The following is a 23,967-nucleotide window of genomic DNA, read 5'->3' as shown; positions in this document are numbered from 1 at the left end:
ATGGTGGAGAATTTAAATAAGGCGATGCCAAATACTTTTTAAAGAGAAATATGTAGGAATCAGTCATGTAAAATTTCGGGAAGCTCATTTTAGGCCAAGGGCTTAGCAAATTTAAAGGCCCTGGGGTAGAAATGGGCACAGCAGGTTTGACTACTGTGTGAAGGCCAGTATCACTGCAGTTTAGGGAAAAGTAAAGAGAAAGATAGTTAAAATCAAAGTAAAACAAGAGGAATCCTTTTAAAGCCAGATTGGCAATTTTTATTTAATACCTACCTAGTTTGGTGAACGTGTGGGAAATAATCTCTGTTATACGTTCTTACCTAGAGGGTAGATGGATAAAATCTATCTGGAGAACAATGGTGTCCATCAAAATATGAAAATGTATCTTTTTACCCAGCAGTACTTTCTAATATTTATTTGATACAAAAATTCACACAAATAAGCAAAAGAATATCAGTTGCAGTGTCTTTCAGAGCATAAAAGAGAGACAGATATGTCATGGTATAAACCACACAACAAAAATAAGGTAGTTGTTAAAATAATCAGAGAGATCTACAAATTTCTGACTGAAAATCTTCCCATAATACATGTGTTATTGTTGTTGTTGTTTTGCTTTATTTAAATTTGTTTTTCACAATGTATTTTAAGTGGGAAAAATTACAATAACAGCATAGTATAATCAATTGTTAATTAAAAAAGATAATTTATTTTCATGTTATACATAAATATATATGCAATGCTGTGTATTTAGACATGAAATTGAGGGCAGGGGAGCTTGGGAATCTAGTATCAACATGTGCTACATATACTTTTAAGTTTTCTCTTCCGTATCTCGAGTGTTACTTCTAAGAGTCCTTAAATGAGGCCTGGTGTTTGGAAAGAGCAGGGGTTTCTTATTTCTATGTCTGGATACTCACTACTATCAGAATCCATCTCTCAGGTTCATCTCTCAGGTTCAAGGATTCTGAGAGAATCCATCTCTCAGGTTCAAGGTGAAGGGTTGATGGATGTGTGGTCTCATTGTCAGTTTACCTTCCACCAATGTGAGGTATGAGAGAAGGAGGGCACAGCCATGGGTAGGAAAGTCTTCATTGTGCTCCTTCTTCTCCCAGGAACAAGTTTTTCTCTAACTGAGTTTTATTCTAGCAGTTCTCAGATTGCATTATTATTGTCCAAAAAAAAAAAAAAAAAAAAAAGAAAAGACTTTAGGGAGAAAACAAAGCAGCCCATATCTTAGAGTTACATGATGATTAGCACTCCCCCCACCCCCCTCAGTACCAGATTTCTCTATTCCCTTCTTTATTGAATAAAATACATTTCTGAAATTCTAGAAAAGTGATTTTTCTCTAAATCTCTGTCTAAAGTAATTGTTCTTTCATGAAGAGTAAAAGCAGAGCATTATTACATACATTTTCATTTGCTTTTGGATCTTGTAATAAGATTTCATTTACTGCTTAGCGGCAGTGTTCATTCTTAAGTGAATGGATGAGAAAGAAACAGAGTTTTATGTTCATAACTTGGACTATCAGCTTCTTGGAATGAAGAGCTCCCACTTTTACTCTTAGGCCAGTTCCCTCTATTCAAAAAAAAAAAAAAAAAAAGCATAGTGCTATAAATACCACATCCATTATTCTCATCAGATAATCTTCACTTCCAGGTATATGGCAATTGGTTTTATTGACCCAACCTACAAGGAACAAAGTAGACAAGTGTCTGCTCTTCTGAACAGCATTACTTTAGACAAACTGGAAATGTGTCTTGCCCCAATGTCCCACCAGCCAAAATGTCCTATTTGTTCGTATATCATTTTAAATAATCAAGGACCTTCATAAACTGACTTCCTGTTATATATTTCCTGCAGCGTCCTAGTATATCTATTTCAGTTCTGTTAAACTTACTGTCTACATTCTGCAAGCACCTCCTTCACATATCACCATTTCTACGTCTTTGTTCATGGTTTTCATCACTACTAGAATGCTAATCTTTTCCTCCTTCACTTAAATAAATTCCTCCCATCTTTCAAAGTCCTACTCAAATCTTACCTCTGTTTTGAAGCATTCCTCACATCTTTATTTGTCTTCCTTCATCATAATTCCTGCAGCACTTATAGTTAGTACCATATGATTCCAACACCTAATTATATGTTGTCATATTATGCTGTTCAACTTTGCTTTCAGAGACTATGAGTTCTACCAATGCACAAATAACATACTTCTTTTGAATTACCTACAAAAAAAAAAAAAAAAAGAGATACATGGTAGGCATTTATTGATAAATAGCAAAGAAATTAACTAATGAATGAAATTCTGATCCATGCTACAAAATGATTGAATTTTGAGAATATAATAAGTGAAATAAACCAGACACAAAGGACAAATATTTTATGATTTCACTGATATGAGCTAACTAGAATAAGCACTCAACATAGACAGAAAGCAGAATAAAGGTTACTAGGGGTTGGAAGGATGAGGGAATGGGGATTTAGAGTTTCTGCTTGGGATGATGAAAAAGTTCTACTCAGGCAAGATAACACTGCCTGACAATCTGACCAACAATTTTATGTTACCTATTTTTTTGTTTCTCAGATATGCATCCATCATTCATTCTCAGATAACATTCATCAGTCTAGGCAGTTCCACTATTTTTTCCTTATGACCAGGAGCTAAAGTAATTATGTTTTGGGCTTTGTTACCTCAGAGATGTCTGTCTCTTTAATGACTGTTTAATAGTTATTTATCCTTTATCAAATCTTCTAGACGTCTATCCATTTTCTGGGGAAAAAAAATGGAGTCAATGCTCTCTTATAATCAATGTACTTATTTTATTCTCCATTGTTAAATACTATTCTAAATCTTATACCAGAAGTAAAACTGATTATAAAGCCAAACTTGTTATATAAACAAATTTGACTTTAGTTATACTGCTATTTATCCATAATATTAATTTTGAAATTCCATTAACTTAATATGACTCCTAGGAGTAACTATTAAGAAAATATATGTTGATAGTAAAAACATGTAAGAGCTAATGTCAATAAATAAAAAGTGTTGTTGTGGGAGGAGACTGCATTATCATCAGCCATAGATACATAACATGAGGGAAGCCATGGAAAAGCAGGAGAGGGGGAAAGTTCAATTAAAAAAAAAAATATCCCTACTAAATTAAACAACAATATACCAAAATATCAGTTGGCAAGTTGTGTTATTAGGTAAATGATTCATAGAATCTACTCCAAAGTTTCTTAAAACATATTGGGGAGTTAAAGTAATATGAACCAGAGGTTTGCCCTTTATAATTGCTACGAGGTTCACAACAGAAACCTCTGAGAGAGTCAAGGCACAGAGGAGGCTTTGTTAGGTACTTCGGTGTCATCTTGAAAGGTGAATAGGATTGGATAAGTGTGGAGAAGGGCAGAAAGTCCAAGGATAGAAAGATCCACAGCACAGTGGGGCCTGTGGCAGATATGACTAGAGGGGCTCAGAAGAATGTCAGCTAATAGGAATAAGTGCATTGATGCTGAATAGAGGAGCAGTAATGCAGATGTAGTCAATCGCAGGTGCAGGCTGCCTGTGGAGACTTTGAAGAGTGGTGACAACATGCAAAATATTCTGGAGGGACAGAGACTATAGAAAAAAAGAGAGAGGAAAAGCTAACAATGAATAAAAGTTGTGTCCTCATGAAGCGCACTTTTCCTGTGGTGTAAAGTAAGGAGAGGAGGGAATGTCAGGCTTCCACTGTGTGGATGGGGAGCGGCAGTGCACTTTGTCTCACTGTTGATTTGTTTTTAGTCACACTATATATGTTAGATGTCATAAACTTTAGAGTTTACTATATTTTGCATGTAAGTTTTAAGGTTAAGAACTGCTAAGACAATGCTTTGAGTTTTTCTTGTTTATTTTATTAGTCTGTTTTTATATATGTAAGTATGAAGGAAATTATAAAAGTTATGAATAATTCTTTGTAATTATAGCACACATATTTAGAATTAAATCAAAGAAAAATTATACAAAATAATAATAACATAATAGCTTACCTTTACTGATTGTTCACTATGTACCAGCTAATAGTCTAAGCACTTCCCCTGTGAAATCTTTTTAAGCAGCACAAAAATCTCTACAAGGCAAATACTGTTAATATCCCCAGTATATATAGGTGGAGAAACCAAGTCACAGACAGAATAAATTTGTACAAGATCTCAGAGCTAGGAAATGATAGAATCAGGATGAGAACCTGGGCAGTCTGCCTCCAAGACCATGCTGGTAACCACCAGACAGCATGGCCCAAAAAGCAATAATAAAGAAAATCTAACACCAAGCTTCAAAACATAGTCACTCGGCTGGACATTAAATCTCTAGAAATACAGTTAACAGTACTGTTTTGCATACTTGAAATTTGCTGAGGGTTGATTTTGTGTCTCATCATAAAAAAAAAAAAAAAGAAATAACTATGTGAGGTGATGAATATGTTAATTAGCTTGAGTGTGATGATCATTTCACAATGTATACATATATCAAAACATCACCTTAATACACCTTAAGGTGTATACACCTTAATTATATACAATTCTTATAAAAAGGAAGATGGTAAAAGAGTCACTCTATTAATAACAGTAACAGTGATAATTAAGATGTTATAGAATCTTTTAAAGATTGCTTGCACCACTGTATTATTACATGAGGTTCTTATCACTTGATGGGAAGTTCTCATCACTTGATGGGAGTTTCTCATCACTCAGGCACAGAGAAATTATTTGATGGAATATCCTAGAAGCACTGGGTTTAAGTTTGAACTTTTTTCAGGGCTTCAATACTCTTCTACTTTACATAACACATACACTATTACCACTAAAATTAACAAGTAACAGAAAAAAAAGGAAAATGTCCCCAAAGAGAGGAAAGTCACCAGCAATCAAAACTGAGAAGGGAATGTCAAAATTAACAAATAGCACCTGCAGAAAATGAATAAATTAGGTACTTATGATGCTTTATTATTTTAAATAATGATACCACTAGCTGAGCTGGGAAGGCTTTTTTTCCCCTGGTTATTGTATCTTTAAAATTATGAATTCCATCTAGACTGCCTCTTTAAATAAGATTAATTCATAGCATTTCCCATTTAATTGCTTTATCTGTTTTGGTCCATTAGATTCTATTTGAGAATATAGCTTTTATGATAAATTAAGTTCTAGGGTTTTATTTTGACATCTAAGTTAATTTTTAATTCTGGAAAAAGTTCTGCCCTATGCAATTTAGTTCTTCTGGAAATGCTGAAAAAATGATATTTGGAGCATTATAAGTTATTTATGAAGCAGGTATCTCGCTGAGCTTTCTTTAGGTTTGCTTAGGTCTGAGTCTCTTTAGTGAAAGGCCTCTTTGAGGGATGTTTGAGTATTAGTCCTTCCTATGATTTCCAAAGGGAGATTTCATCAGAGGAAGTTGCTTGGTTGGAGCACACCTGACTGTCAGGATGGAATTGAATCCTTACACTGCTTTTACTTGAGTAACTGAAAAGGCTTTAGAGTCCTTCATATGGGTAATTCCCTGTAAATTAATCTGGGTTTAGCCATGGAATCAAATCCTCTCTAAGAATTACAGGAATAAAAATGTAATATGGGAATTAGGGCTTACACACATGTAAGAAGAGCAAGAAGAGTGTCAGAATGGCTGCAGTCACAAGGTTGACGTAAGTCATTGATGACTTCAGCCTGAAATACTGAAGTGGGTGGTTGGCTGAGAAACTCATTTAATTCTCAAGTTTACAGAACTAGCCAACCACTGTCCCAGTCTACTGCATCAGAGTGAGAGTGCATAGATGAGCCTGTGAAGCCACCCCATTTGTTTTCCATGACTTCTCTGTTTCTTTCCACTTTCTAAATCTGAACTATAACAGAAAAGGGGATTCTGGGAAATGTACTTCCTGGCTTTTCCTCATCAATGCAGATGAGATGTTAGACATTGGTGGTGATCATGCCCAATGATGGCAGTGTAACCTCTCCTATGAGACACAGAATGAAATTGGCCATCATGTGACAAAACAATGAAAGTCCTATACTCTTCCACGTGTTTAATGAATCTATCTTGAGGTATTATGATATACTGAAAATCAACCCAGACACTGCTATTATTTGAACATCTATTTTGTAACTGACATTATGGTAGACGCTATGAATAAGGTGACTTTGTTATTTTAGGCACCCAATCAGATTTCCTCTAAATTTTGTTTTTATTTTACCTAGGAGTTTGACACAATTTGACTGTTGAAGTGTGGCAGTAATTTCTAGGGAACTCTATAGTTTTTTGGAATAAGGACACTGATTACTTGAAATCAGTATTGACCCAAAAATTTTAAGACATTTGAAATCATGATCATTCCACACATTTAAGACATATAGTAGGTCAAATCCTGAGGGAAGCAAGAGAAGGAAAAAGCCCACTGCTTACATTTGGACTATTTAAGCTTGAACAGCTTATGGGAAGTTGAGCCTTCCAGAGACTACGACATAAAATTTTGTGCCTCAAAATTGTTTTTTATTTTTTTTTTAAGTTTTGACTATGTATAGTTCTCTACAATAGCCATCTGTCTCCAGAATGTCCTTGTTGACAAGTAGTCTAGTAGACTTTGAAGCCTTTGTAGACAGACACCATATCTAGGATGTATTCTATTCTCATTGACTACCAAAATGCTAGCTACGTGGTAAAGACGCAACACAGGTGTATAGAATTAATATTTACAGTAATTCAAGCAAGATGGTCCTAGACTGTATCAAGGAAGTGTGTATGTGACCTCTAGGAAAATGAAAGAAGTGTCCTCCTCCAAAATACCTCACAGAGTGGCATTCATTTTCTTGATAAATTTTCTTACAGTGATTCAGGTGGTTCTTATACTTATAGCCTCAGAAATCTGCCTTTGTTAGAACACTGTGCCTGTATCCATTTTTCTCAAACATATTCACTTTAACCAAACTTGTGAGACTGAAGAATAAACACAGGATGTCAGTTTATTCATTTAGTGGAAACAGTATCTTTCTATTAGGAGAATAAATTCCACTCATAGGAAATGAAATATGCAAAGTTTATAAGAAAAACTCTTTTCTTCTCAGGGGCAGGTATATGTGGAAAACCAAATAATAATCAGAATTCATGAATATTAGATTCAGAAAAAAAATAGTTAATGGAATTAATATTCTGAGATTGGAATGGTCTTTTCAATACCACCAACACACATGAAATCTATTGGGTATCTTCTTTGGCATTCATCGTCACAGGATGGTTTTGCCAAAGAGATCAGAACACACAAAAGCTTACTATCTAAATATAAGGCCAGACACTATAAAACTCTTAGAGGAAAACATAGGCAGAACACTCTATGACATAAATCACAGCAAGATCCTTTTTGACCCACCTCCGAGAGAAATGGAAATAAAAACAAAAATAAACAAATGGGACCTAATGAAACTTCAAAGTTTTGCACAGCAAAGGAAACCATAAATAAGACTAAAAGACAGCCCTCAGAATGGAGAAAATATTTGCCAATGAAGCAACTGACAAAGGATTAACCTCCAAAATTTACAAGCATCTCATGCAGCTCAATATCACAAAAACAAACAACCCAATCCAAAAATGGGCAGAAGACCTAAATAGACATTTTTCCAAAGAAGATATACAGATTGCCAACAAACATATGAAAGGATGCTCAACATCATTAATCATTAGAGAAATGCAAAACAAAACTACAATGAGGTATCACCTCACACCAGTCAGAATGGCCATCAACAAAAAAATCTACAAACAATAAATGCCACAGAGGTTATGGAGAAAAGGGAACCCTCTTGCACTGTTGGTGGGAATGTAAATTGGTGCAGCCACTATGGAGAACAAGATGGAGGTTCCTTAAAAAAACTAAAAATAGAACTACCATACGAACCAGCAATCCCACTACTGGGCATATACCCTGAGAAAACCATAAGTTCAAAACGAGTCATGTACCACAATGTTCATTGCAGCTCTATTTACAATAGCCAGCACATGGAAGCAACCTAAGTGTCCATCGACAGATGAATGGATAAAGATTTGGCACATATATACAATGGAATATTGCTCAGCCCTAAAAAGAAACAAAATTGAGTAGTGAGGTGGATGGACCTAGAGTCTGTCATACAGAGTGAAGTAAGTCAGAAAGAGAAAAACAAATACTGTATGCTAACACATATATATGGAATCTAAAAAAAAAAAAAAAAAACATTCTGAAGAACCTAGGGGCAGGACAGAAATAAAGATGCAGACATAGAGAATGGACTTGAGGACACGGGGAGGGGAAAGGGTAAGCTGGGATGAAGTGAGAGAGTGGCATGGACATATATACACTAACAAATGTAAAATAGATAGCTAGTGGGAAGCAGCTGCACAGCACAGGGAGATCAGCTCAGTGCTCTGTGACCACCTGCAGGGGTGGGATAGGGAGGTGGGGAGGGAGACACAAGAAGGAGGAGATATGAGGATATATGTATATGTATAGCTGATTCACTTTGTTATAAAGCAGAAACTAACACACCATTGTAAGGCAATTATACTACAATAAAGATGTTAAAAAATAAAAAATAAAGTGCTCTCCCCTCCAACAATGTGTTGAAAGTCATTGCCAATATACATCAAATTGTTCATGATTTTCAACCTTATCCTTATTCCTTGCAATTTCTGTAATCTTTCAGGTCACAGGCAACTGCTGTAAGCTTAAGAAAGAATCTGTCTCTTTCAGGAAGACTTGATCTCTCTGATTTAGTCCACAATGTATGGATTTTGCAATTTAATTCTTGGTGGACATTCTTATTTCCCCAAACTTAAATTCACTAACATCTAAGTATTTGTTACAATATTAATATCCATCATTCATCAAGAAGTGCATTTTGTATCAAGTGTTATTTGCATGAGATATATATATATATATATTTATGTATATAAATATATATATTTATATATATAAATATGAGATATATATACAGATGTAGAGAACAAACATATGGACACCAAGGGCAGAAAGCAGCCGGGAGTGCGGGTGGTGGTGTGATGAACTGGGAGACTGGGATTGACATGTATACACTGATGAGTGTAAAATGGATGACTAATAAGAACCTGCTGTATTAAACAAAAAAAAAGATATAATATATTAAAACATAAGATATATAATATTATTATATATTATATATAATATATGATATTATATAATATTATATATCCATATTATATCATAGATATTACATATTTATATATTACATATTATTATGATATGTAATATATTATATTATACAATACTTATTATATATTGTATATATAACTTACTACAAGATACTATAATAAAAAATATAATATAATATCCATGATACAATGTAATAAAAATATATAATATATAATATTATGTATGATGTATAATAATATAAAGTATATTATATAATATTATGTATAATATATAGATTATATATAATATATATTGTTGTCATACTATAGTATATTATATTAATATTTAATATGTATTGTATTATACCATATAACATATTACATATTATATATAATATATGTAATATATAATATATAATATATTATATATTCTATTATATATAATAGAATAAATGTATTTTTTGTGTCTCAAAATATATATTATATATGTAATGTACATATTACTGTAATATATTATTGTAATATAGTATATATATTATTTTCATAATAAATTATATTATTATATAATATATATAAATTATTAATATATGTTAATTTATTATATTATATATTATTATATATTATAGTAATAAATGTATATTATTATTTTATTATATAATATACAGCATATATAATTCGTATTATATTAATAATACATATAATTATATATAATATATAATACACATTACATAAAATATATATAACGCATTATATAATGTATATGATATATGTATTATAATATAAAATATTATATATGACATATGTAATATATAATATATTAATATGTAATATATAATATATTAATATGCATTATATATAATTATATAATATAAATATATAATACATATTATACAATAAATTATATTTTATATATTACATATTATAATATATAAATTATATGTTAATATATAATATATATTATAATATGTTATATATTATATGAATTATATAATATATGATATTATATGTAATTTATATAAGTATATGTAAGAATATATATTTTTTAATATGTAAAATTTGCATATTTATAAATATGTAAATATATATGTAAATATATACATATATATTTATGCCTCACACAAATGACACTTGATACAAAATGCACCCCTTATTAATATGTGAATATATATATTATACAATATATATTACATATTATATATTATTATAATATACATTATATATAATGCATACTATATATAATTTATATATTATATATAAATTATATATGATATATTACATATGATAAATATAGAATATATAATTATAATATAATATAAATAAATTTAAATATAATATTATTTTTATATATATATATATATTATTATTTTTCCTCCCAGCAGCCTTATAAGTTGGGCACCCAACAACATTGCTGTTGAGGATAGTGATGTTCAGAGCCCTCAACTCTGAACCAAAGTCATAACGTTTTGTGAGTGAGTAGACTGAGGTGTGGTCTGTTTTCTGTAAAGTCTGTGCTCTGTGAACTCCAACAAAACTGCACTTCAAATGATGCTTTTCTTTGAACATAGTTGTAGTTTTCTCAGTCTTTTTCTGGAGTTAAAATTTATTGAATCCAGAATAAATTATATACTACCTTACCTAATTTAACTCCTAATACCTTCCATTTGCATCTACAACAAAAACTTCTATAAAATTGTAAATTTCTAAACCGTGCATGTTTTCAGAAGAAAATTCTTGGTAGAGTTTTCCTGGATCTTGTAATTGAAAATTGTTTCCAAGCTCTCTACAGGCTCCTTGCTATGTGCAGTCTTCCAAGGTCAAATAGTGCTACCAATGAGTATTCTCATAGGCTCAAGGGATGGTCCAGAGTGGCTATTGAAGCTGGGGCGTCCATATGTGGTACAGGAGGCATACAATCTCTCCAATGGCTACTCATATCACTCAGAGTGAAACTGTACTATGACTTCCTCTTTGTACTATGATTTACAAGTTCCTGTATGAACTGGCTTTCTGTTACCCTCTCCCTTCATCTCCTCTGCTCTCCCCTTTGCCCCATCAATCTAACCACATTGGCCTCCTCATTCTTTCTGGAACTTGCCAAGCACTCTTCCACATCAGGGTATCTGAAATTCCCTTTGCCAGGAAAGTTCATCTCCACAATAATGTTTTAATGACAATGTTGCCCAGGAAAGCCAAAGCATGCCCTAAATGTTACTACTGAATATTAGGATCCAATCTAGGTCACAGAGTCTCATGAACCCCATTTAACTGTTGAAACTAACTACTGTAATGCAGTTAAAACTGATTTGACTTGTTCAATTAAAAGAAAAAATCTTCATGGCATTCTCTCTCTCCATCCCCCTCTCTCTCTCTGTGTCTCCCTCCCACTAGCTAATCTGAAATTTTTACTTCCTCCATCCAACATATTTTATTCCTAAAAGCTTGCCTGATGTAGAATAGAAGTTCAATAAATATTTTTGAGTGAATGAACAAATAAATATTGGATTTTAATTAACTTAATGTTCTTTGACTCAAGGTGAGTAGTTCAGTGAGAATGTGAATGTGGCTTCTTCACTTAATGACCTAATGAGTCTCCTATGAAAACTGCAGTGTCACTAAGGAAGGAGCTTCCTTCTTGTGTTTTCAATATTGATGGAACTGGTGTGTTCTGGAAAATTATGCATGATAGAATGTCACTACTAAAAAGTGTATGCCTAGTTTTAAAGCTTTGGGAGACTGACTCATATTCTTATTTGGTGGAAACGCATCTGAGAAGACTACACATCAACGTTTTTACAGTCACCTGAACCTATGAACAGCTTTTCAGAAACTCATCATTTTAATTTATTAGACATTTAATCCTGTACTAAATTTTGGATTATTTTAAATTTTTGTCTGGTGTTATTATTCCCTGTACAATTAATTCACTGCATATTTCATGTAGAAGCAATCATTTAGTGAACATTCAATAAAAAGCCTACTCAACCGTATTGTGATAAGTATAATACATTTTAATTTTAACTTTTTCAAAAGAAAGATCTAAAATTGTTTAATCAATTGATTGTCTAAAATATATTGAGGTATCTATGTAACCAAGAATGTACTAAATATCGTGTTATTTGTAGAGAAATTATAATGGTAAAGATGTTTATAGACTAGACGAAAAGATAAAAATGAAACTTATAAAAAAGGAAGAAAACTAGTGCTAAACTGGAGATGACAAGGGCAAAAGCAATTCAAAGAGGAGAGCTTGATATAAACTGATGCCATCAGGGAAGTCTTCATGGAAGAGAGAGGCCTAGAAGGACAGAGAGAATCTGAGTAAATGTGTAAAGAATTGGTGCAAACCGAAGTGACTATAATAAATAAATGGGGTAAAAAAAGATGAATTAAACCTGACTCCAGTTTTGGCTTTTACTTCTCTGCACTGATACCTTTTGGTCTCAGATTTCTGACCTGTAAAATGTGACTCATGCTATTTCTCTTCCAGGACTGCTATGAAGATTTACTGAGATGGCATGTGACAGATCCTGGAACTGTGATCAGAATGTTTATTCCAGTATTCTCAACCATTTGTTTGTTCATTCTTTTATGATGTATGTACCTCCTGTGTATGAGACATGTAGTTAGTTTAGTAAAAATGAGAAAACCAAGGTACACTTTTAGCTTTCACTAGGACAAAAGTCAAGATTATGAGATGTCTGTTTCAAGTCCCCTTAGGATCAGTCCTGGTCATTTCAACCTCCTCCAGCCAGTTAGCTAAACTACCCATACTGTGAAATTGTGTGTTGCCTTACCAGGAAATATATTTCATTTTATTATGTGTGTACTTTTTTCATGAAAATTTGAGGGAAAGAAACCTGTCCTTACTCCTCCACAGACACTGCCATTACCCAGAGTCCTTGAACAGAAACCCCCAGCAGAAATGGGCTTCCATACACAAAACCCAACTCACTTTTACCAACAATTCTCCTAAGCTAATTTTGTTATGGACTGAATGTTTGCATCCTCCTGAAATTCAAATGTTGAAGCGTTAACCCCAATGTGATGGTATCAGGAAGTGGGAGGAGAGGGTCTTTGAGATGTGATTAAGTTTAGATGATGTCATGAGGTCCTTATGATGGGATTAATGCCCTTATAAAAAGAAACCAAAGAGCTTACCCTCTCTGTCTCTATCTCTTCTCTCCCCACCCCCTACTCTCTCCTCCCAGTTGAAATATGAGCATACAGCATCTATAAGAAGGCAAACATCTACAAAGCAAAAAGAGGTCCTTCACCAGGAACTGAACAGGTCAGCACCTTGATCTTGGACTTCCAGAACTGTGAGAAATAATGCCTGTTGTTTAAACCACCCAGTCTGTGACATCTTGTTATAGTAGCCCAGGGTTACTAAAACAAAGTTCTTGAGAAAACCACAGGGATCAATGTCATGGTACTGCAGATGCATGAAATGGCACCCAACACTAATACCTACTATTGTGTATCCCAGATACTTAACTTGATAAAATCATTGAAATGAATGCTAGTAAAGGCTTGTTTTCTTCTTCTTCCAATTGAATAATTTATCTTCAATATTTTTATCATTTTATAATATTTTCTAAGAATGATTGTATTATTTTTCTAGCTGCAAATTGTATGTGGGTTCCAGAATTAAGAGAAGTGGCATTAATTCTCTTCCCTCTGCCAAGTACTACTTCACATTCATTTTCTTAATTCAGTTTTCTTTTTCTCAATCCCCACCATCCAACACTTACCCTATATGACCCGTTTATTTCCATTTTTAATTTAATTTTCTGTAGTGATTCAATCCTTCTTTGATCAACCCCAGTCATCATAGGAAGGATGGCAGCAGACTTGGTATGGGACCAAATTCCAGTGACAGAAGCTGTCAGGTGCACATAAAGTCAGAGGGATGCTTCGTGCAGGCAAAGCCATCAGCTCATTCAGCACTGAGGTAGTTGCCACTGCCTTGCTCAGAGCTCGTTGCTTTAAATGGAAGTCCGCTGTAAACATTCATTCAGATCCATTTATTCAAAGGTGTTTAAGGCTGAGCTTAGTTTATTACTACAGATGCGGTTGAGGCCCTTACAATGTAGCATAATGTTTCATCAGCTGCCTCCCCAAACACACCCAAGTGACACTTGGTGTCTATTGACAGGAGTCTGGGGGTCTTTTATGGCAGAGCAGAGATTGGGGGAGGTTTGCTGGAGAATTTGTTTTCCTAATGTTTAAGCAGGTTAAAGTTTATGAAGATTTTAAATCTTTCCTTTTAGCTTAAATTATCTTTTTTTTTCTTTTGCCCATCCCTGTCTCCAAAGAAAGAAATAAGCCTGTCAAAGAAGGAATTAATTAAGCAAATCAATCAGTCAGTTTTATTAAGGAATTACAAAGCCCAAGTGGAGCATTAATTATTCAGATAATGGGACATCTCTGAGCCTTTCTTTTCAATTATTGATAAGCTGCTATCTATCATCAAGACTGTTTTAGTACTGATTTAGTTGTGAATGAAGCCAAGTCATTCAGCCAGAGCATATGCTAGTTATGAACACTGTTGGGAAGCTGGAAGTAAAAGAAGGGGCTGGGGCTCTGTGTTCCCCCAGCATGAGTACAAACAGTGACCAGTGCAAGACAAGGACCAGGGCTTGATTGCAGACCACTGCAATCAATGATGGGCACTGAGGCAATGATGCTGGGGCTTCTTTTCCTTCACTACACCTAGATTTCTTCTTTGCCTTAGAAATAGCTAAGCAAAGTAGCATTCATAATAAAGCTGATATTTTTTAATAGCTGAAAGAAAAAATGCCCTTCATTTTACAACTAGAGAAACTAGATTTTTTTCTCTGCAGCATTAGGGAAACAAAACGTTTCTTTGAACGTCAGAATTTTCCATAGCAACCTTGGTTTTACTGCTCATATGTATATCGATATGAATAGATAAATAGAGGTATAGGATTAAAAGTTTTGTTCAGCTCTCTTCCAATTTGTGTCAGAAGTTCAATCACTTATTCGTTCTTTCATGAAAGATTTATTGAGTACCTACTATGTGCTAAATTCTGACAATGCAAACACCGAGACCTCAAAGTACTCATAGTGCTATGATAGGGCATTTACTAATAAACAATATATTTCTTTATTCAGACATGCCATCAGTCCCTCAAAAGTATGTTCAAAATAAACAGAATATAAGATCTCAGTGTAGCAAAAAAGATCACAGCAATAAGTAAAATAAGCAGATCATTTATTCCTCATAAATCAAAGAAGAGAATGTATGAAACCTAAAGGGTCCATTGAAACGTTGAAGAAACTCCTGTGGAATAAAAGAATATATGGTTGGCAAGGGGGGATGTGCTGGGCAGAGTCTGAGAGCTTAAGAACATTCCTGGATCTTTTTATCACTAAGTGACTTTGTTTAGAGCTCACTGGCCACAGAGAGATACATTTCTTAAATTTAATGTACTCAAACCAAATCTTAATAGATTAACAATATATCTCAGTACTTAGAAAATTCAGGAGTTAGCAGCAGCTTATTGGAAAACTGTTAAGCAACATTGCAAAACTACCTACTTCTAAGTGATATCTCCCTCCCCTGAACGCTTATAGAACTTTATATTACTCATATACCACTTAACATATCTTACGGATATTCAGGCAAAGGCTTTAAGCGTGATATCATATTAAAAGCTCCTTAAGACAACACCAAAAGTGTGAGCCATAAGATAAAACATTCATAAACTGAACTTCATTAAAATTAAAAATGTTTGCTTTTGTAAGAAAGGTCTTCTAGTTGAAGGTTGTGGATCAATACTCATGCTCATCTTTTGCTCATCTCCTCTCTTCAACACCCCGCAAAAATTTAAAATGTTGTTTTAAAAAAGGCAATAAAAAACAAACACAAAATGTAAAAACTGACAACAAATATAATGTGAGTAGAATCATCAGTTTAAAAGAAATGTCTGAAAATTTCTATAAACTGAAAAGCAATCAGAGAAGATGTAACTGACACCAAAGGACAGAGAACATCACTGGTTTGAAAGCACATTAAGGGATTTAAGGACAACAAGCGAACTCTTTAGTTTGTTTCTGTAGAACCTAAAGAAGTTCCACATTCAGAGAAAGTGGTAACAGCCTGCTTCCTACTCCCTTGCCTAGTTTCCCTGCATGAAGTGGGCTTGCTTACATGTTTTACCTTCTTTCTGATTTCTCACTCTTAAATTTTGTCATCGCTTGTGGTGACTGTGGTGGTTCTTTGCCTATTGTGACTCCTTTTAAATATCAGTTCAATGAAACAGGCCCATGAACCACTTGTCTCACACTATACTGTATTTTCTATCCTTACTCCTTTGGGTTTTGTCTAAGTCCCCATTTCTGGACACTCATTTGCCTGAAAGTTTGGCTAAATTCTCACTTTGCCTTCCTGAGTCTTGACATATTTCCAAGGCACTAACAATTTTTTATGAATATCTAGTGTATTTTGGACTCATTTTTCTAATATTTATGCAGCCTCAAGCCTGATGAATTGGAAAGAGCACTGGAACATAAATCAGAAGTTCTTGACTTACTCCTTAACTAAGCTACTTGCTCTCCCAATGGCCTTGGGCTCTGACGGCTGCGCTGAAGTTTGGCTCAGTTAGACCTTAATTCTAAATCAAACCCTTTTGAGTCTGGTCTTTGAAACACTTCTCCAAAGAGCCATACACTCATCCAAGCAATTTGGCCAACAGTTTCATGGAGTTTTCTGACATACTTCCATGGAACTTTTGGACTATTCAGAGAGTGGTTTGAAAATCACTGCCATGAAATCATGGCATTGACTTAACAAAACTCATTTCATTTTCTATTCACTCATTTATTCCACAAATATTTAGTTTCAATTACTAAGTACCAAGCTTGATAGAAAGTCAATAAAAATAATCTGAGGAATAGAAGATAATTGTCTCTTTGCCTTAGAAGTCTTATGATTCTCAAGTCCTCAAAATGAAAACAGAGCTCTCCCCCTTCCACACTACCCCCTACGCACACACTCTCACTCTCGATTCACCATCCAGAGCTGCCCAGCTTCACAAGTTCCCCCGTCTCTGTGCTGCTGGTTTATTAACAGAGCGCCCCTCCTGTGGTGCTGGGGTCAGACCTCAGCTGCACAGTAATTCTCAGTTTGTCTCAGCCATGTTATTTCTCTCACTAGCCATTTCAGAACACATCGCAGCCCTCTGCCTTTTCTTCATTGTCTCTCCATCTCGTTTATTTTTTAGTATTTTCTCAGCAGTTCCTCCAGATGCTCTCATTAAGCGCTGGGCTAATTAACCTCCTGTTTCTAAGCAGTGGAGCTATGGTGAGCTGCATGGCCCTGCAGGAGGGACACCCTCCCTCAGAGGAAACTTGTCCAACTCCAGTCAGTTTACACACCTGTCACAGCTCACAACTGGACCTGGCACCTACTTGGGTTAGTTGGGTTTTTTTTCTTTTTTTTTTCTTTTTTTTGGTTGTCTTTTTTTAAGTTCCTGCTCTTTTTTTCCAGACAAGGATACACCATGGCCCCAGTCATCACCATTCACTGACAATAGCAGTGATTAAAATCTCTCAGCCCACAGAAACAGAAGCTCTCTATTAACTTTGCAGACATGTTTTCCATGCTACAGACCCAGTAGGCACTTAGTAGATTCTCTCCAAGATGCTCTGATTCATGGCTAAGAGCAGCTGATACAGCCAGCACCACAGAGAGCCGTGCACTGAATACAGAGCGAAGGATCACTGAGTTGTCTTGGAAATCTGAAGTATCTGAAATGGCACCTCACTATAACAGCTTTCCTCCCTCTGTTCATACCCAAGCCAAAGTATATCTGAATCTCTTCTCCTAGATCTTAGCATAGCAAATTTTGGGGGTCACAGTTGTTAGAGCAAGTGTTCGGGTAGGTCTGAGCCCCACATTTACAGGAAGGAAAGCAGTAAATAAAACTCTCTCCCTGACCCATTATGTCTTCATATTATAAGACATGAATCTAATATTTTGCCTGTACTGGCTGAGTCTGTCTAGACTGAGATAAATGATGAGCTACACTGTATTCATCTATCTCTGTACATCCTGTGGATAAACTTTTTACAGTAATAACATAGTAAGTTACTAGATGCTTTATAAGTGTCCTTCCTTGCTCTAAATAACAGTAGTGTATCACTTTATAGTTAACAAAATATTTTTAAGCCCACCAGCTTTTTTATTTCTTAATTGGGTGTAAGTGTTACCATCATTTGAGATTTAGGAAGACTTGTCCAAAATTATCCAAATAACAATGAGAAAACTGAAACTGAAAGATAGACCCTCAAATTACAAATCTTAGGTTTTTGTTCTTATAGCAAGCTTCTTTCCTTCTTCTCTCATTCTTAAAAAAAGATGTCTTTAAATGTGTGGTGTTTTTTGTTTTCAGAGCATCTTCACACATATGATTGCCATGTCCCACTCAATGCAAGAATCACAATCCTCATATGCCTGAGAGCCAGATAGCCCATCTTTTGACTGCTTCCAGTGTGAACAGCTCTACTAGATGGGCCAAATTTATCATCACAATACTGAACATTATCTAATGTGAGCCTAAAACAACAACCAAAACAGACCTGCAGCCATGGTACTATTTTCATAAATAGGAAAATTAAGCTACTAAGTTTAGTGACTTTCTCAACTGCTACTCATGAGATGGCCACATTTTGCCCCTCATGGTTGCTCTCCATCAAGGCTGTGGACTGGAAGTCTGGAATAAGAAATAAAACATCTTGACTCTACAACTTCTCTGGCTACTGCCTCTGGCATGTCTCACTGTCCACACTGAATCTGATGCCCTAGTTAACCAAACAGGAGGGGCTGTCTCTATTTCCTTCACAGATACTAGTGAAGTTTGCTCCAAGGAAGATTTCAGAACTTTTATGTCCATATATTTGTCAGGTTCAAAGCCACACAAGGTAGAGTGACGGATGGAATGATGATGTTCCTCCTCTAGTTACTTAATTTGTCTGTAACATTAAAAAAGAGAGTGACTTTACTGCCTAAGTCTCTGGAGGGGCCAGCGGGTGACCCCTCAGGCCTCTGAGTTTGGCCTCGATGTTCGATCCTCCATGCCCAACCCTCACCTCTTTGTCTCCACCCTCTGCAACCCTCTTTCTTCTATCACTACCCTCTCCTTGCATCCCTTCTCCCCTTCCTAGAGCATGGCATGGAAATTTTTAAGGCCTAAATCTATTTACACATCTTATAATTTTCTTACTCTCCTCTCTGATAAATATCAAAGTTATTATTCACCTGGTTTCTGACAGAGGAGGTCAAAGCTTGATTCTCACAATAATTGAGGAGTTAGTTACTTGAAAAGTGGTGTGTACAAGACATTAATATTATTCCTACTTACATATTTCTTTGCTTTAATTACAGCTGAACCAACAAAGCTAATATGATTATGATGTAAAAGCATCATTCCCCTGCTCTGCTTGCATCTCCAAGCTTTCCGAGCCACATTTTTGACGAAGGGAAGCAGGCTCTTAACACCTTCAGCTTCTCTCAAGACTGCTGAAATCAGAAGAGTGGAAATAAGATTTCATAGCTAGAGAACAGTGAGTACAGACTCAAGCCAGGTTTCCTGATTCTATATCCCTCCTCTGTGATTCTGTGAAAGGCACTAAGCACAACTTGGCTTCAGTCATCTCACAAGTCAATTGAGAAAAGGAGCTAACATGATTTCAGAATAGCCTCTGGCAATAAAATTACATGATTTTACTTCAGTGAAGTGGCCTCTTCCATTGGTAAATGACTCATAGTATAAGAGAAAGTTATTTTTTCCATTGAGCCGAAGATCACTCACTTTCTCCTAATTGATGCCAACTGTGCTGCTCCTCACCACCCCCACACCTCATCCTTGGGTGAAATAACAGCTGGTTGGTGGTGAAGCTGGAATTAATCCTCATACCTGTCTGACTCCAAGCCCCAAGCCTTAATAATTAGATTGTAAAGGGGGATGAGTAGGTCATAATGGACCATGAAAAGAAATTCAAAAGTAGGATAGCAATATTTCTGAGTCCAACTTAAGCTACATAAATGAAAACATTTCAAGTCCTAGCTGAAAGACTGCTAAGAATAGATTGAGCAGGTCACTCATGTAAATATTGTTACCCATCTGTACCGTGTTATAGTAGAAACATTCTCAGAGAGTTTAATTAATATACTCAGGATTACTGAGCCAAACTATGATGATGCAGAGATTAGAATCTAAGTTTTCCTCCAAAGTCCATCTTTTTTCTCACCTATCAGCCTGCTCCCATAATAAAGGCATTGCTGAGAATCTTGGTATCATAGTTCAAGTGGCCTTGAGATCTATTAGATGACACCAGATGCTGCTAAGTAAACCTGTAAACTATTGTCCTATCACTGTATTTAACAGACTCATCTTTGGTAAATTGTGAAACCCGAATAGTTTGTTGTTATTGTTTCTACCCTCTTCTTTACCCTTCTGCTCCAGGTGCCCACTACTGGCCTCTTTCCCTCACTTAAATGCATATTTAGCTCCTGTCTTGACAGTGTGGTTTCCTATTTTCTCCCCACCAACTCCTCACCCTGAAATTTGATATCTTCTGCACTCAGAAGTTGTGGGAACATCTGACAATTGCTGCCATAATGAACCACAGTTGCTGATGGGAGTGTGACATATTTTTCAGATGTGCTGGTTTAGAATCACTTGTTTTAAATGAGAAGCTTCTGAAGAAGAAGTTGCATTGTCACAGGGACTAGAGCATAAAACTAAAGGAATAAAGTGTGGAGAGCAAGTTTTCAGGCACATGGCATTGGGAAGGGTGAGAGATTCATGTTGGCATTTCAAGATTCCTGAGATCATGCTACAGAGGCAAGGGGTTAGTCCCTGGTTTAAATTCTGAACCTTAAATATGCGTCCTCACATTATAGAAAATTAAATTTATTTTCTAATCCTTTAAACATTGTTTCTTAAAAAGCAAAAAATAGGTTTTCATTTCCTCTGCATTGAGCCCAACCCCAGAACCAGGCCACATCATCCATGCTCTGGAGCAAATGGCTACATTTGGAAGAGATGTAGCAAATGTTTAACTTCAAGTTTTTGCACCACTTTGCTTCTTTTTCCTCAGTTCATGCACATGACTCATATCTGTAGCAGTGTTGACTATTTTTTTCTTCAATAATTTCTTTCACAGCAAGCATGATTCTGGAAGTCAGTCACATTAGAATCATCTGAGACTGGCTGCATACCAAGCCTCTTGGAACTTTTGTTGGCACCTAGGGAGAAGATCACTCTGGGGGCTTTCAATCCTGACTTGGCAAGTTGACTTTTGACAAGTTATTTAACCTTTCTGGGATACAATTTCTTCATCGATAAAATAGAGGTAATAGAATGCCCCCACATAATATATCTGTCGTTGCTTACAGCATTTTATAACTTTCCAGAGGGGGCTCAATGAACCAAAACTATTTTTGCATTACTCCAGCCTTCTACTTTGGACACATAAGAGGTCTTACAAAGTACTCCTACACCTTTCCAAAGATCACTTAAAATCAGGTTGCCAATACAAAGTTGTACAAAGTTTATATGATGGATATTATCTGTGGCAAAACCAACTTTGTTCTGTTTGGATCTGAAGTCTAAACATGAGTCACATCGATGTGTATTGTTATATAATCCAGCAAGAATATCCCTTGGGATTTTTTAATCCTTGGGATTAAATTAATTAATCCTTGGGATTAATTAAAAATCCTTGGGATTTTTTAATCCCAAAAATTTTTTTTGCATTGGATACAAGTATGTCAAGAAGCTAACAAAGTACTTGGAGCTTATGACTTTAAAAGCCTTGCTCAGAGCATGAAATGTTATAAGCATTCCATTCCTCCCCAGTATAGTGTGAAAAACACAGAAGTGAGGACTGCAGTGGAGAGTGGTCTAAATGACAACATGGCTGACCCCAAGGATGTTAAAATTCCACTTTACTAACCGCTTAATCTCATTCACCTCCAGACATTACTCTTGCTCAATCATTTAAATTTTGTCTTCAGATATACAGTAACTTGGGATATGTATTATGAAATCCTTGGTATAATGAAGAATACACTATAAAAATACAAATAATTCTGGATTTTATTCTTAGCAAAATGTACTTTTTCAAGAGTAATTATACAGATTCCTTCTCTTTTACAAATAATGATTACTATCATTTTTCCATTCTTTGAAATAAATTCGGTGAAATAAATCATTATTTTCCTCAAAAAAAAAAAAAAAAGAGGTAATAACAGCAGCTTGCTTGTAGAGTTGAGGATTAAATACAATAATACAATATAAAGAGCTATTTGTAGCACTAAACACATATTCTATACTCAATTAATGTTAGTTGTTAATAAATACACATTTCTTAAAAATCATTCTCCCTTGTAACAAGATTCTGGAGCTCCCAGAAAAAAAAAAAAAAGGAAGACGCCTTCCTTTGGAGGCATTATAAACATTTTCAGAAGTCCTTTGTCCCAATATCTGCTTATAAAAATAAATAAATAAAAATTTAAAAGTCATAATAAGCTAAGTATAATAAGCTTGGTATTTGTCTTGCAATTTGTATGCCATGAAACAGTCACTGATCATTCAGAAGAATGTCAGCCAGCAAGATGGACTTTTCCAAGTTATAAGCCAAATTGTTGGGGTCATAGATGCTAAATATCTGACCCAATTCCAAGAATAACTCGAAGGAAACAATTCTAGGCTCTCTAAGAGCATTTGCCCCAAAGAGATTAACTCACTCTGAACAAACATCCTCATTGTTTAAGCCTAGAGAGACACCATCGTCAGTCAATTCAATCAAATTGTGTTGACTATTCTAGGCTGTGAGTGAAGCCATCACAATAAAACTAACTGATGCATTTGCTAAATATATACTCTGGGTAAGAACTAGGCAGTATAGTTTTACTTTTACCTCACCACCCCAATTTTGTAAGAGCTTAACCTGGAAAATTTCCTGTAATGTTATCTATGTCATCTGACAGTCTGTCCCTTAGGAATGAAAGCAATTTGATAATCTCATTACACTTAGGAATTAGCTTTACCAGAAGGAATAGCCTTTTAAAAGAGGAGTCTGAACAGGGCAGTGGTTCATGAAAAACAGTGAAGATTGATAAACTTTCAGACAACAGCAGGTGACATATTTGAAGACAGAGAATTATTTGGCATCCATCAAATTATACCACTTAAATAACTCCTCAAATACATAAGTGCTTTCCTAGCTATTTATTAATTTACACAGAAGTATTTAGTTTGGAACTTAGTGTTGTCAAACTTAAGGTGCTACAGTCATGAACAAGGAAAGCAAGATAGACATTCAACGATAGATTAAAGAATTGCTATAAGTACAAAGTGTCATGAGAATATGTAATCTGGACCTGAAGAAGTCTGGGGAGTCAGGGAGTGCTTCCTTGAAGCTTCTTACTAAGGTTTAGTAGAAATTATATATGAAATGGAGTTTGACAAGAAAGAAAAAAAGCACTTCAAGAGAAAAGACTAATACCTGTGAAGGCCCTGAAGCGAGACCAGCCTGCCATTTACAAAGTACTGACTGAGAGGAGATTGGTATAAATAGAACACACATGAAAGAAGGGTCTCCACAAAAGGTTAATAAAGTAGGCAACAGACAGAGCCCTCCACCACCCCAGGTCTTATTCTTTTATAAAGGAAGGTCAATGGAAACCACAGAATATTTAAAGCAAGAAAAAGAGGAGAAGAGTAAATGGGGAGGACCATTTAGGAATCCATAGCAGAGGCCTAGT

General features: G+C 35.0%; 2 long non-coding RNA genes across 2 annotated transcripts in view; both read left to right on the top strand.

The window, feature by feature from the left end:
- The window catches only part of LOC309639254, a 195,262-nt gene that overhangs the window by 40,961 nt on the left and 130,334 nt on the right, over positions 1-23,967 (top strand). The window lies entirely within an intron of this gene.
- LOC309639243 lies at positions 375-22,439 on the top strand. The gene is made up of 2 exons (XR_014251549.1): positions 375-940; positions 986-22,439. It is a non-coding gene; the product is annotated as an uncharacterized lncRNA (long non-coding RNA).

This window comes from Balaenoptera physalus (genome assembly GCF_965194825.1).
Source record: "Balaenoptera physalus genome assembly, chromosome: 12".
In the NCBI taxonomy this organism is placed as follows: Eukaryota; Metazoa; Chordata; class Mammalia; order Artiodactyla; family Balaenopteridae; genus Balaenoptera; species Balaenoptera physalus.
The sequence above is the reverse complement of the archived record's forward strand: the minus strand, read 5'-3'. Positions and strand labels throughout refer to the sequence as shown.